This window comes from Acanthochromis polyacanthus, chromosome 15, assembly GCF_021347895.1.
Source record: "Acanthochromis polyacanthus isolate Apoly-LR-REF ecotype Palm Island chromosome 15, KAUST_Apoly_ChrSc, whole genome shotgun sequence".
In the NCBI taxonomy this organism is placed as follows: Eukaryota; Metazoa; Chordata; class Actinopteri; family Pomacentridae; genus Acanthochromis; species Acanthochromis polyacanthus.
In genome coordinates this window covers 7,570,118-7,584,308 of record NC_067127.1, presented here as the reverse complement: position 1 = coordinate 7,584,308, position 14,191 = coordinate 7,570,118, and the positions used below count along the sequence as shown (strand labels likewise).

The window sequence follows — 14,191 nt, the reverse complement described above, 5'->3', positions numbered from 1 at the left end:
AACCCATATATTCAGCACACTGGCAATAAGTAAAGCTGTAATCAGCTGCCTTGCATGTGTATATTGCTGAAGTCTGAAGTTTCATGTACAAACATTTGGAATTTGAACACTAAATTGTTGATAATGTTTTTGCATTTACCAGCACTGAAGGATATTTACCAAATGAAGAAATGGTTCCATCCCTGTAAGCAATATTGCTCCATTCTGTTTGATAGTGTTGCGGCTAATAGGATTATGCAAGAAGAGGCTGCATGTGATGGAGAGGAGGGGAGACTCCCGTGATTTACAAGCCTGACAGGAACAATTAGGAGGGCATGCACAGTGGGCTATTACTCAACACGCACAAAATGAAAACCCTGCCTTTCATTTACATCAATGCCGCCAAGAGGGGAGCAAGTGGAAGTGTAGCTGACAAGAGATGCTTTTTGTTTCCAGCTAGGGAATCCATTAAAAAAACTAAAGGGAGCGGCTGCATTTATATTTTGCATACTAAAGCCAAACACTTTCTGGCACAGACACAAACACTTGTGTGTAATATCCTAATGATGTTCTCTTGACAGGCAACAACATGCCACAAGTATATATGGCTGCGGTTCTGTAAGTTGCTCTTTAATATCCGAGCTGCCAGCATGGTACAGCTGGCAGAGTGACACTCAACATGACACTGTACATTTTCTGCTACACTACAGAACCTGTGATTAAGCAGCGGTGAAAGCTTTTTATATGAATCCCACTTGATGTGATAAATCATATGGACTGAATAGCTGGACCGAAATAAGATGAGAGGATGGGTATCTATGCTACGGCTACAGAATTACTTTAATGATGCTCCATCCACAGCCATTATCATCCTTTCTATACAACGTATTCTGGCTGCATCTACTTCCGTATGAGCGAGTGCAGGTAGATGAAAGTCTACAAACAGGACAGCACAGCAAGAGGCAATTAGAGCAGCTGCAGCATTTCTAGGCTGGCCTGATGGGTCACGTGTGAATGCAGCAGTGAGGGACTTCCAGCAGCTCGCATCCCCACATCTGCTGAATAAATGAAGAGATCTCTCCAAAAAGCACAATATTTGTTGACAACTGATCAGAGAGGGGAAGGATGCGTGTGTTTTATGTGTTTGCTTGTTGAATGGGTAGAAAGGGGAGCAGCATACTGATCAGTGTGGCAACCTTTCTTTGCAAAGTATGAGGAAAGAACTGGGCACCCTGATCAGGAGTCTGCACACATTCATCTTTGTCATACAGTAACTAGAGGAGATAAGGGTTTAAGCGGGACTGTTTTCATTTAATCCCACTCCCACCTGCTCCTGCAGGATTTTGGACTATTACCACCTGCTCCTACAAAAGCACCATCCCATTCACCCTCGTTTTAGCTCAGATTTTGATAACTGCCGCCCTCAACAGTTTTCTACTGAAAATCTGTCTCCTTCATCCCACAGGGATAATAAGATATACTGTATGAAGCCCGTATGGAATCTAAACAAATGTTTCACTTTCAATGATGTGTAACAAGCCACCTCAAGAACGGAAATAAGCAGTGGTAACAAAGTGGTTTAAAAAAAAAAACTAAACATACAAAAAAAAGAGTCTTGTCATCATGAGGTTGCCAAGCAACCAGAAGATATTTCAAGAAGTCCCCGTATGCAGCCTGGAAATAGCACATCATGTAAACAACACATCTTGTCTTTAACATTTTATATATAGATTAATCAAGCAAATGTGTTAATTAGTGAGCAATAAAGATGGAGTGCAAATTTTTATGTCATGTTAAAACAGCATGCTGCGAATGGTGGGTTTGTTGATTCACCTGACTGATCTCAGTCTGGTAGTTAAGATCTTGGATGCATTGGCTTTTATGTTGACTAAAGGATGCGTCCTGTAATGTTCATGATTCTTCGACGATTTCTCTATCTCCAGCAACATTTGAATGTTTCCGTTTTAACTCTAAAGTTTTACTGAACTAGTGCAGTGCCTGTTTAGAATGGGTTGATAGGGGTTTATCAGTCGCTTGCTTTGACACAGTCACATATAAATCATGTGACAGCTAATAGTTACTAAAGAGAGCTTACAGTTTGGGTTGTAGGACCAAGCAAAAGACCGAATGAGCTGCAGGCAGTGAGCTTCAAGCTGTAAAAGCCTGCTGACGATGTAGCTGAAAGCTGTTGTGAACACACTGTTAATGTCCTCTGATGATGAAGGCCCCGCTGAGGATGTCATTGAAAACACACCACTGAACAGAAAAAAATAAAATAAAACACTTTAAGCCAAATTAGAAAAGTGCTCAGCTAAATGGCTTCACAGTCAACACTGAACTTTCTCGGGTCTCCAGCAGCATGCAGAGAGTGAAGCAGGTCAGACGAACAGTCGCAGAGAAAGAAGGCTCCTTCTTTTGTAGATTGATGCAGAGAAACAAAATTCCCAGAGGAAGAACTACAGAGACTCAGGTGGTCCTCTGAGAATTCATTATGAGCCTGCATGAAGTTGATATTTTGGGCTGGTACACACATTTATATACCAACAAGGTCACTTTCATCCACACCTGACACGATCGTCAAAGCTAAATCACTCACTACTTTTGTTTACAATGAAATACTTGACAATGACATTCTCACCAATCTCATGAATGTAAAAAAAACAGGCTAAACTACAATGATGAACAAATACACACCCACTTAGCATCATCACAGTATCATTGTATATTGGAATACAGTTGTGCTATCATGCAGTGTCATTGAACTGCCACATAAGTGATAGACTTTTTTTTTTGTCCATACATTTGTACAATTTACCTCCGCTTTTTCCACTAAACGGACCAATTCACTCTGTCAGAACTGCACTTCATGCTGTGACTGGTCAAAGTTGAGAGCAGAGCCAGGGGTTTAAACTCACCTCTCTAGGTCGCTTTTTTTCCTTTCATTTTTTACACAGCTATATCTTTTTCTTTTCAGGTGAACAACCAGGTGCAACAGTGAATTTTTGACCAAGGAGACTGCCTGAAAGTCGGTGCCATCATCTCCCTGACTATATCTGCTTCCTTTCTGATGACAAGCTTTTCATTCCACTGTTGCATGTGCTCATTATCACCATTATCTACACACGCATGCCAGCATTGGTGAAACTAATGGGAATCGCTGACATTTGCTGTTGCTTACCTGACAGGGATACAGGCCACCAGCTGAGCCGAGCCATTATCCTGTCTGCATCTTTCTGTCCTTCACTCACTGCCTTTCAGGAGCATGTAATCAAACTCTCAGCATGGAAATGTCGACGAAGGTTTTTTGGTGGATCGGATGCATATCATTGATAATTTATCAGATGCTTTTGTTTTTGTGTTTGCCTTGAAATATGCTTAAAATATCTGTGTGCCCTCATTGTCACTGTTTATCAGCAAGACAAAAGCAATAATGAGCTAAAAGCGAGCGAGTGGGTGGAAACTGCTTGGACCTGCATGTACAATGATCATCTTCACAGATTAGAAACACATTTTCGATAATACCCACGACTTTTTAAAAGATGCCCTGAGGTGTTGCGTGTACAGTTCTGCTGCAGTTTTCTACAGAGAAACATCCATTTTTAATTCATGATGTTTAAACCCTCAAATTACCATCACTAGTGTTATTGTTATTCACTGGAATGCACAAAGTTTCTCTGCACAAATCTGTGTTTTCCACTAAACTTTATGTTTGCATCTCGTCTACATCCTCATCCTGCACGCTGTCACACCTGGAGTCAAAAGAGTGTCATATGAATCAGATGGACACCTGAGATGCTACAATTTTATAACCCACAACCTGCCTGCTGTCGGGATATAGAACTTTTTTTGTAGGAAAGCCATCATTGTTGAAGTAGAACTCGTAACAACTGACACTGCCTCTCTGTAGCACTCGGGGAGCATTAGTATGCAGACTGAGGCCTGCATCTCCCAGGTTGGTATCTTTGTTATGTTATAAAGCTTACCTGAAGCACCTTTTAGCCAGGCTCTGATTCACAATGTTAGTGCATTTCCAAATTGATTTTGCACCATTCATGAAAGCCTTAAACCTCCGAATATTTATTGTATTGTCTCTCTGGTCTGATCTGTATTCTATGACGCTGTGTCTAACGCTGTGTACATGGCACCTAACTGTAAACACAGCAGAGGAGCGCTACAAAGGCTGAGGAACACACAGCTTTTATGGTTACATAATTGGGAACCTCCTGCTTCTTGTGCCAGAATGTCTAATTTACTTGTGACCTGTGTCGCACCGCTACAATTACCTCCATCCAATTAGAGATAGATCTTTAGCTCACCCTACAGCCAGTACCTTGAATTTCCTACGCTGGGAATATTCCCTTTTGATTTCAGATCTCTTTTCATCAGGGTTGTGCCTTCCATCAAAATCATAGTCCCTGCCCCCCAAAAATTTAATTAGTGAGGATTCTGCTGAGTCACAGCAGCTGGAAGAAATATGTGGACGTGTGTGTGTGTACTGTCTGTCTGCAATGCAAGAAAACGACTGATGGATTTTTTTTCATGTTACTGCCAGATACACATTTAAAGCAAGCAGCCTTGCCTCTGTGCTTCTGGCCGATGTGACAAACATACCGTATAGAATACTGTATAAAAGATGTTAAGCTACTATGCAGTAAACCTGCTTTGGCAAAAAAAAAAGTCAATGGGCATTGGATGCAGTAATGAAACATTAAATAAGCACTACATGTCCGGTCTGTGGAGAGCAGTGGGTGTTCAAGAGTACAGTGTGCAAACCCAGTGATGAGTAAGCACTTCCACTATTGCTCCTGACAGATCTGACAGCTTCTCTCCAGTAATACCGAGCTGCAGCTTCATCTCAAGGGTGTATGAATTGAGACAGATTATTTGGGGAGTGATTCAGAACTGTCATTATTAAGTCCTCAATGCAATCCGCTGCAATTCAACGGGGGCCGCCTTGAACAGTGGTCTTGCGAGACAAAGTATTCCTGCTAATGCATTTGTCCGAGTGGGATTTTCCAAGTGAGCGTAACCGGTATGTTATGTCTGAGTCCACGGAAACTGAAGCACGCAGGGAGATGGATGATTGGAGAGAAAAAATGAAGAAATGGCAAGCGGGTTGGAGAAGGTGATGCGGGAAGTGGTTTCAACCCTAAAGCAGCTGATATATTCATGAATCACCGTGATTAGAATTTCTATTCTGCTACTGCAGTCCTAACAGAAAAGTCTTCTGTTCCAGGTAATGTGTGTTTGCAGGTCTGCGTATGCATGTGAATCACTGACGGCATATATTAGTGTACACAGCCTGTGATGGGAAGGAGGATGCGATGTGTGTGTCTCTGTATTTTTGCGCAAAGACTTGTTTTAAGGTCAGGACAAGGGTAGGTTTATAAAAGTAGAAGGTAATTGTTTGAGGAAGTCCCCATGAAAATGAATGGAAGTCAATTAAATGTCATCTGAAGGGATGTTTGATGGTGTGTGCGCCTCCCACCCAGCACGTCTTAATGTCTAACTGCCGACAGGTAATCATGTGTCTCGTTAAAACAGGAGGCCATATGGTGAGCTTAACATCAGTAGAATTGTATAAGCCTCATATGATTTCTTTTTTGTTGATACACACAAAATAAGATACTGCGAAAAACTTTCAAGCACACAGATGTTTTGATTATTTTCCTGTCTTGTGCTTTCAGTCTGATTGGTTCTGGATTCCTTCATCAGCCCCAAATACATGCATGCAACCTTGATTAATGAAGACCTAACTTCTGTGGCTGGAAGAGCAAGAACAGATGGTGCACCCCCGTTCATCTAAGCATCTTTGTGTCAGTCTGCGATTTCATCTGAGACTGAAGCAAGTGTGATACCCTAAATCCACGGAACAACAGCGGTAAGCTCTGCAAAATGCTTGGAACAAACTACCTGCCGAGTACCTGGAGAAACCTTATGTAAATGTACCAAAGACAGCTGGTGCTGCAACGCCAAATATCGATTTGACTTGTGGTATTTTGAAATCAGCTCCTTATGCAGCATTTTTCAAAAGAGCCTAAAATATCAGAAGACAGCTGTGTATTTAAGTTTTGATTCTTTTGTGTAAAATTGTAGTCCACTACCACACTACTAACACCATCTCTCACCCTTCAACACCACATAGTACACTCATTGATGTTAGCGGTCATTCAGTTCACAAGAGACAGTGGAGAAGCAAAGACAACTATGCTAACAGTGTAGTTTGCCCCAATAAATGTTGCTCAGTATTGGTGGTCACTTAGTCCCAAGAGCTTATCAACCCTTATCCATACCAAAAAACTGAAATGCTGCTTTTTATCATTTCCCATTTTATGGACAGCTGTAGTTTGTGGAGTATGCTTTAGCAGCCTGCTAGTACAAAATAAATAACATTAAGGATAAATCATTAAAACGTGTAAATATTCCTAAATTTGTGTTGTTAGTGTCCTTGTGTTCTGTTTTTCTCATTTTGTATAGTGTGTATATATATTGTATGTCATTAATTTATAGATGTGTTCTACTGATGTTTCTTACTGTCACTTTGCTGCTGTGACATTGCAAATTTCCCCTTGTGGAACTAATAAAGGATATTATTCTATTCTATTTATTTCTGTGCTTTATCTCCAAAAATAAGTCAAGCATAGGTGACCACAGAGTAAGGTTAAGGATGAAATGTAACTATGTTTTAACCAATACAAATAAAAGCTTTTTAAATTATTTTTCTAAAGTAAGCACAGCTGGTGCAATATTTTATGTTAAAGAGATTTTTCATTAGATTTTCCACTATTTTCAAAGATAAATTATTCTAGGAAAGATTGTTGATATTTCGTTAGCTAGTAAGTTTGGATTGTTATCATGTGCTGACTTTTCTGTACCGGTTGCCCCCACTGCTACCTTTCTCTCTATCCCTCTCCTCCATCTCATGCTGTCCTGTCCACAAGCTCAAATGTGCATGAGTCCAAACGTGCATGCGACATGTTGGATTAGTGCTGCATGGATCGACGCATTAGATTAGAATGGCTGACTCCGGCTTTACAGGTGTTGAAGAGAAAACTCAGTTCGAGGTTTCAAAATCCCATTTCTCAAACATGTACAGTATAATACATATGCAAAAGGTTACCATGCTCTGAGCAGTAAATGGAAAATGGCTATAGGCCTGTGTGGTCTTAAGTGACATGCTAAACCTAATTTAAATACTCATTCATGCTGATGTGGCCTGCGAGGTGAAAGACACTGAGGGAATCATGGAATGCTGCATTCCCTGGTAATAAAGTATCTTAAATACTGGCTCAGACACACTGTGTCAAGGGTTAATCCCCTGATATTCCAGCAACATACAGCATAGTCTGTATGTCTGCTTCACTAAATGGCCAGTGGGTTTTAGCTATCACTGAGATAGCATATGAGCAGAAATGGAAAAGCTGATGAGCAACAGTGATTTAATTTTATAAGAGTAGAAATGTCATCTTCACGCATGAGGAAACTTCAAAGCCATATTTTGTGAGTCACAAGTGATGACCAGCAAAGAGTGGTTTTCTGGAGTTCTTACATTAGCCAAGATAAATCACAGTTCTAACCACACATGTGATTAAATATTGTTCGAAGCTCATCTCCTCCACAGAGCAGCACACAGAGCATATCTTTTTACTAATTCCACGTAATATGTTCTGTTCTTCTGCTATTCTGGGAGGCATAATTTTTATATATTTATTCCGATAAGATAAAAACACTGCAAAGCTAATGCACATCCGAAAATATCTGATTAGTCACAACAATGTGGGCTGCCATGGAAACAAACATCTTCCAGTTTGAAGTAGTGATGAGATACGGAACCAAGCGCATCCAGCATCACTGGGGCTCAGAGATCCTTTCTCACTTTGAAGTCCGCTGTCGACCAGAGACTGCAGTTTGTGTTGATACAGACTGGGAGCAGAAAAAAAAATCTGGGCCATTATGTATTTAATGATGGAAGAGGAGGCACCCAAGAGACCACAACTGCTCCACTCCAAGCTCTGCGGACAGCAGGCTGTCAGCACTACCGCAGGGACTTGAAAATAATTTGACAATATCAGGACCTTAATGTGCAAATATTGAAGTGGCTGTTAAGCAGTGTGTGATTGAAAACCATCACAAGAAAGGAGGGAGACTGATTATCGCACTGCAACACTAGCACGTCTTTGTTTATCTGTGTATTTAGTTTTGATCTTTGTCTGCCTCACTGAGATTTTTTTGGGAGAGTAAGTTGTCAGATTCTTTAAGGGCTTGCTCAGAAAGTCAAACCATTTGCACAACTGCCACATGCTTCATCAACTCTAAATGCTGGAGCTTTAAGTTTACAAAAACACTACAATTAAGAAGTACAATCTTAAGAGTGAATATAAACAGAGCTAAACAGTAGATGTCTATGTAAATACAATTTAAAACTATAGATAGAAGCACAGCTCCTTTGCCACCTCTGTCAGTGTGTCAGATATTCATGGTCCCTAGAGGATAAAACTTGCAAACTTAGGGAATACCTTGACTCCTCTAGTGCCAAACCTGAAATATGTTGACAGCCACTGGATAAGTTGTCTCAGATGCAGATGTATAGATAATTTTAAATTCTAATGACATCTGACTTTTCCTTTGTCATCACCTGCAGGTCATTTTTTTAAATTATTAAAGGTCCAGTGTTGGGATTTAAAGAGATCCATTAGCACAAATGGAATTTAATATTCCAAGTAATGTTTTCATTAGTGTATAATATTTTCATTACCGTAGAATGAGTCCTTTATAGTTGCAGAGAGAGCAGGTTATTGTCCATGGAGTGCATCATGTTCCGAGTAGCCCAAAGTGCACAAACCAGAAAGTGGCCTGAAGGATTTTCTACATTTTAGCGGCTATCGTGGATTCTCCTGCACACTATTAAGGTCAGGATGAGTCGAGGGGTATTCAGATGGTTACAACCTGCAGCTTACTGCTGGATGCTACTTAATCCTTTGAAATAAACATTTATGTTTCCCACAGGATGAAACACTGACTTCAGTGAGAGCTGTTAGCATAGCAGCAGCATCATATGTCAACTAAAACATATTCCTGTCAATATTTCTCCTAAAAATTCCCAAAGTTGTCTTTAAATAAACACTAAAGCACATTTTTATGCTCAAACCAACTTACGCGGGGTAACTGTGACAAAAAGCTTATTGTCGTCACTGATACAGAACATTGAAAAAGGAAAAAAAGAGAGAGAGAGAGAGATTCATTCCTCATTCCCTATCTGCCGTTTGTTGATCCAGCAAAAGCATGCGGCTCCAAGTCCCTGATGCCAGATTCAGTGTGTTTGAATGTGGTCTCTGGAGAGCTGGGCACACAGTGCGAATGCAAATAGATTTACAGACAACCAATTACACTGAAAACTCTTCAAACAAAAGGGGACCACAAAGGAGAGGCCCGTCACCACTGCAAGGAGATCACACAGAACAAAGAGACAGCCAGGGACAGAGTCAGAGGCTTGATTATAGTGTATTGAATTATGTGATAGATTCGATTATGACTGAGTGGTGTCACAGGTATGATTGAGAAAGAGAGTTCACTTCAAAACAGCACCATGTTACAGCTGATTTGTCAGTGTATTTACAAGACAAATAGTTACCAGCTAAATGTCTGCAGCCAACAGGAAAATCAAGGGTTAGGCAACATTTTTATATTACGTTGATTATTTGTTTTGTATTTACATGTCTGTGTTTAACAGAAATGAGTTACTCAGCATTGGCGTTGGCTTCTCTGTGGGAGTTTTTACACATAGTTAAATCAATTGTCCAGAGACATTAGTAGTGATTAACGGTGCCGTGTTAATGCTATTTTTTGGGATACAAGTGTAGAGGCAGTTTGGTGTGGGGGAAAAAAGAGCAGGAGCCAATGCATTAAGACCTGTTATCTCCTTAACGAGGGCAATATCATTTAACATTATGGCAAGAGAATGACCACCATTTGTGTTCAACAGGGCGTGCAGTTCTTGAACGTTTGTGTGTGTGTTGTAAATTCACAAATAATGTAATTATTCTGGTCTGAGAGGATTCAGTATTTGAAAGAGATGGGTCATCTGGAAAGACTGAGAGCCACGCCACATTCTGAGCATGTTGATGTTTAGTTTAATTCCATGTTCTCCACCTTGGTTTAGCAGGTTAAAATGCTAATGCTTCCTAATATAGTTGATGCTGTACAGCTGAACGATGTGAAACATTCCTGTGCCATCACCACAGAGATCACAATATGGGTCAGTATATAACTGAAGGACTTTTGAAGTCCATGGGATATATCTTGCATACATTTTTATGAAAAGTAAAAAAAAAAAAAAAGATTTTTTTATGTTCATTATGATCATGTCTTTACAAGTTCCATAATTATTTGTTATGGAAACAACAATTTATTAATAAAAAAATTATGGTAATCACAAAAAATGTCAACTAAATAACTGTCTAAATTTAATAACAACCACCTTCTAATTAGCTGAACAATAATAAAACGAGTTCATTCAAAGATTGTTATGATTGTGTTCTTTTTATTAAGTTGAGATAATCGTGACAGATTTCTTTTTTGGCAATATGTCAAATTTGATATGAAAAATAACAGAAGGTATCCGTGTCTGAGAAATCACTTTCAGCTAAGTTCCTCATGACAAAAACACCTCTCAAGGAAGTGTGTTAATTCCAGATCACATGACCTGCTCCACATGATGTCATTTCCTCCTGAAGAAAAGACTGGCAAGACTCCAAGGCTTTCTGAGTTATTTAGTATCAATAAGTTAATTACAAAAAGTTCCGCAATTATATATTGACCCTTATAATTCTTTCAGTATTGTAATTCATTCTGATAGGCACTCTATTCAAGAACTGGGGAGAAATTTCACCACAAAGCTACTAATCAACCCGTTGGTGCCACAGCAGCAAAATGTCAGAGATATGTTATCTGCTTACAATGCACGCCTACACCAGAGTTTATCTCAGCCCATAATGTAGATGAGATATTTCACAGAAAGGGGGATGAGAGATCACCAAAGCTGCTGGGAACCATCGATAGCTGCACCAAATCACCAAATAGAAATATTTCACTAAAAGCAAGCCAACAAGCCTGCGGTGCCACAGAAAAAGCAAGGGAATCAGCAAAGTCGGCAGGATTGATCCTCACGGGATGAACTTTTAATGCAGTTTATCCACTTTTTGTTGAGATACAAACTGTTGGACCCACCGGCTAACAACGTCATCCTTTTGGACACAAAACTTGCATAAAATTACCATCTAACGTAATGTCATCAGATATATTGCTAAAGCCAAAGTGCATGCTCAGTGCTGCTTAGCTTCCCGTTGGCTCCAAATATCAATTCAGCAAAAAGCATGTTTTCTTCAGCAGGTGCAGAGAGAATGTGAGAAAGTCCTTGTTTATTCATGTTTGTGGCTATATCCAGTGATCTTACTTGTTCTGATCCCCATGTGTTTACTGCATACAGTAGGAGAAATCCTCATGAATAATTTAGATAAAAGATAAAAATGTATGTTTACTCTGCTGTGGCTGTTTCATATGCTAATACAAACATTTCTCTTTCACCTAGGGATCTTCTGTGGATCTGAAAGAAGCAATTGACAGTGCAGTCTTCTCTCACCTTTGAGATTTACAAAAATTCAGAGATCAAGAAATCAACCAGAAGAAATAGAGTGGTGTTTGTGTCTGAACTTCAACGTTCTCTTTCGGTTTTTTTATACAACATCTGCTGTTTTCCAATTCAGACGTTTTTCACTTTCCCAAGCCTTCATTTCAGTGGAGTATGACCACTTTAAAATATGCATTTAAAGTGGCCCAGAGGCTCAAGCTGTCCTCAGGGATCCAACCATAATGAATGACTAAGCTGACAGTCATCAGAGAATAGTGAGAACCTTTTGCATAAATCTGGACATTCCCTGCATAGTCTTTGGCATCTCAATAAATGGAGAAGTAGGGAAGGGATTGGGGAAAGTGGTGGAGGGGGGGATGTTTTTTTTCTTTTTTGTAGCCTTCTTGTCAACCCTGTGTTGTTCCACTCATTAAGCACAGTAAGATGAATCCGGTGTTTAAACTAAGGGGGAGCTGTGGTTCGTGGCAGCTTGGATTGGCATGCACGCAGTGGGCGCAGTCAGAAGCTCATCATAGGTCTATGAACTGGCAGGGCTGGGAGGAAAACAGACAATTAAATCAATAAAACAGCAGTCAGCAGAACACTGCACTGGCTACCAGTTTCCCTTCAGCCTCTGGAAGAAAAACTAATTTGAAAAAGCTACTCTTCAGCTTCAGGTTGCTTACATAATCCACGAACGATAAAATTTTGGTCCTGTGTCAGAACCATCTTGACATCTCTATCCTAACTTCAGCCGTTTACCAGGTCACCATTTAAGCAGTCTTCAAAGTAATTCAGCTGCTTCTCTATGGAGTCTGTCATCCCACAGATGGACTCCAACTATAGTATCTTCTGTCTGAATTTACTACCAGTTCTCTTGAGTAACATCTTTGCCTTTTCAACTGAGGTTTATAGTGTGAGCAGTTAAATACACAATATATAGAGAGCAACACAGCATTCTTGAGCCAAAACATTGTGACCACCTGCCAAATACAGTGTTGGTCCTCCATGTGCAGCCAAAACGGCTCACACCTACCAAGGCATAAACTTTACAAGACTTCTGAAGGTACCCTTTGGTGTCTGGGATAAGGTGTTAGGAGCAGAGCCACCAAGAATTGGACTTGTTCCAGCACAAATTGAACAAACTGAAAATTTAGATGGGATAGGAAGACCTTGAACTCTTGGTTTTGTTCCTCGAACTATTGCAAAACAATGTGTGCAGAGTGGGAAGGCGCAATAGCTTGTCAACAGAGGCTAAAGTCTAGGAATAGAACAAATACCTCGTCTTAACTAAAGTCCCACATCCAGGGTGTCAGAACAGAACTTTGCCTTGAGCATCACACTCCATCCATGGGCTTGTCTTCCTTCCACAGTGATGCCTGATGCCATTGTATTTGCCTGACCGGACTCAATTAACCAAGTAACCACTTTGCGATTGCTCTGTAGTCTTCTCAGGTACTTGCATGCTCAAGGGATGTGCATTTGATAATTGACAGGGCCTTAACTGCCCTTATGACATCATCTGGGCACCCTGCATCATGTGGCTGGTTTGTGGTTCGCCTCTTTTCAGATCACTATGTGCAGGTGCCACTGCTGACGAGAACCACCCTGCAAACTTTGTCCTCTCAAAGATGCTTTTACCAAGTAGTCAAAATGGCAGCAGTCATTATGAAATAATGCTGAAGCCACCTGTTGGATCTCTTGGCACCTCAGCTTACATATAGAGCACTGCAAGATCTTAGTGACTAAGGTGAGGATGCTTTCAACAATACTCCCATTTATTCATCAGTTAACTTCATATAAATTGCTTTAAACAGAAAAATCCCACATCAAATTAATGTTTTTGTCATTTTTTCAACTTTCAAACAGCAGCACCAATTCTTCCTGTTACACTTCTGCCGAGTTTATAAAGGTACTTGGCAGGTAAATTGCTCCAAGCATCTTGAAGAGCTGTCCCAAAGTCTCCTCATGTAATCCCTGACTGCTTCTGTATTTTGAATTCAGAGCTCTGTGGGGGCCAGACCATCTGTTGCAGGGCTCTTTGTACTTCTAGTCAGTGAAGATAGCAGGGCTGTTGTCATGGGAGGCACAAGGAGTCTGGGATGATCAGATGCCTTTCTGATGGTGTTGGTGACAGATAAGAATCAGTCAACAGGCATCCAGCATATACATATAGAGGAGTAAGCGTGTTGCTGACAAAAATATTTATGCTGGAAGCTTGGTAAATATGGGGCATCTTTGGTGTGCTGACAGTATTGTCCATGCTTGTTTCTGAGTTGTTTTGGTTTTGTGTAATTAATTAGCTTCCTGGAAAAATAAAGGTCTCTTAAAAGGTCCTTGGAATCACTTACATATTCATCCGCTTTTTAACACTGAATTTTTCTGCTCTCCAAATAAGAGGAAAACTACAACTACTTTAGTTTTAAACATTTGGAGATTTTAAAAAAAGATGGTAACTACAAACAAACTAAATGTAATTTAGATTTTTAACATAATTGTAGAATCTTAAAATTGTTCTCGTTTGTTGAAGTAAATACAGAAAGCCAAAAAAAAAGGGTTTAGTTGCTCTGCAGCTTGCAGCTCCTA

General features: G+C 40.2%; 1 long non-coding RNA gene across 1 annotated transcript; it reads left to right on the top strand.

The window, feature by feature from the left end:
* The first annotated feature begins 4,794 nt into the window (after window positions 1-4,794).
* Window positions 4,795-11,937, top strand: LOC127537593 (uncharacterized). The gene is made up of 3 exons (XR_007947314.1): window positions 4,795-5,215; window positions 5,667-5,860; window positions 11,567-11,937. It is a non-coding gene; the product is annotated as an uncharacterized LOC127537593 (long non-coding RNA).
* The last annotated feature ends 2,254 nt before the right edge of the window (window positions 11,938-14,191 follow it).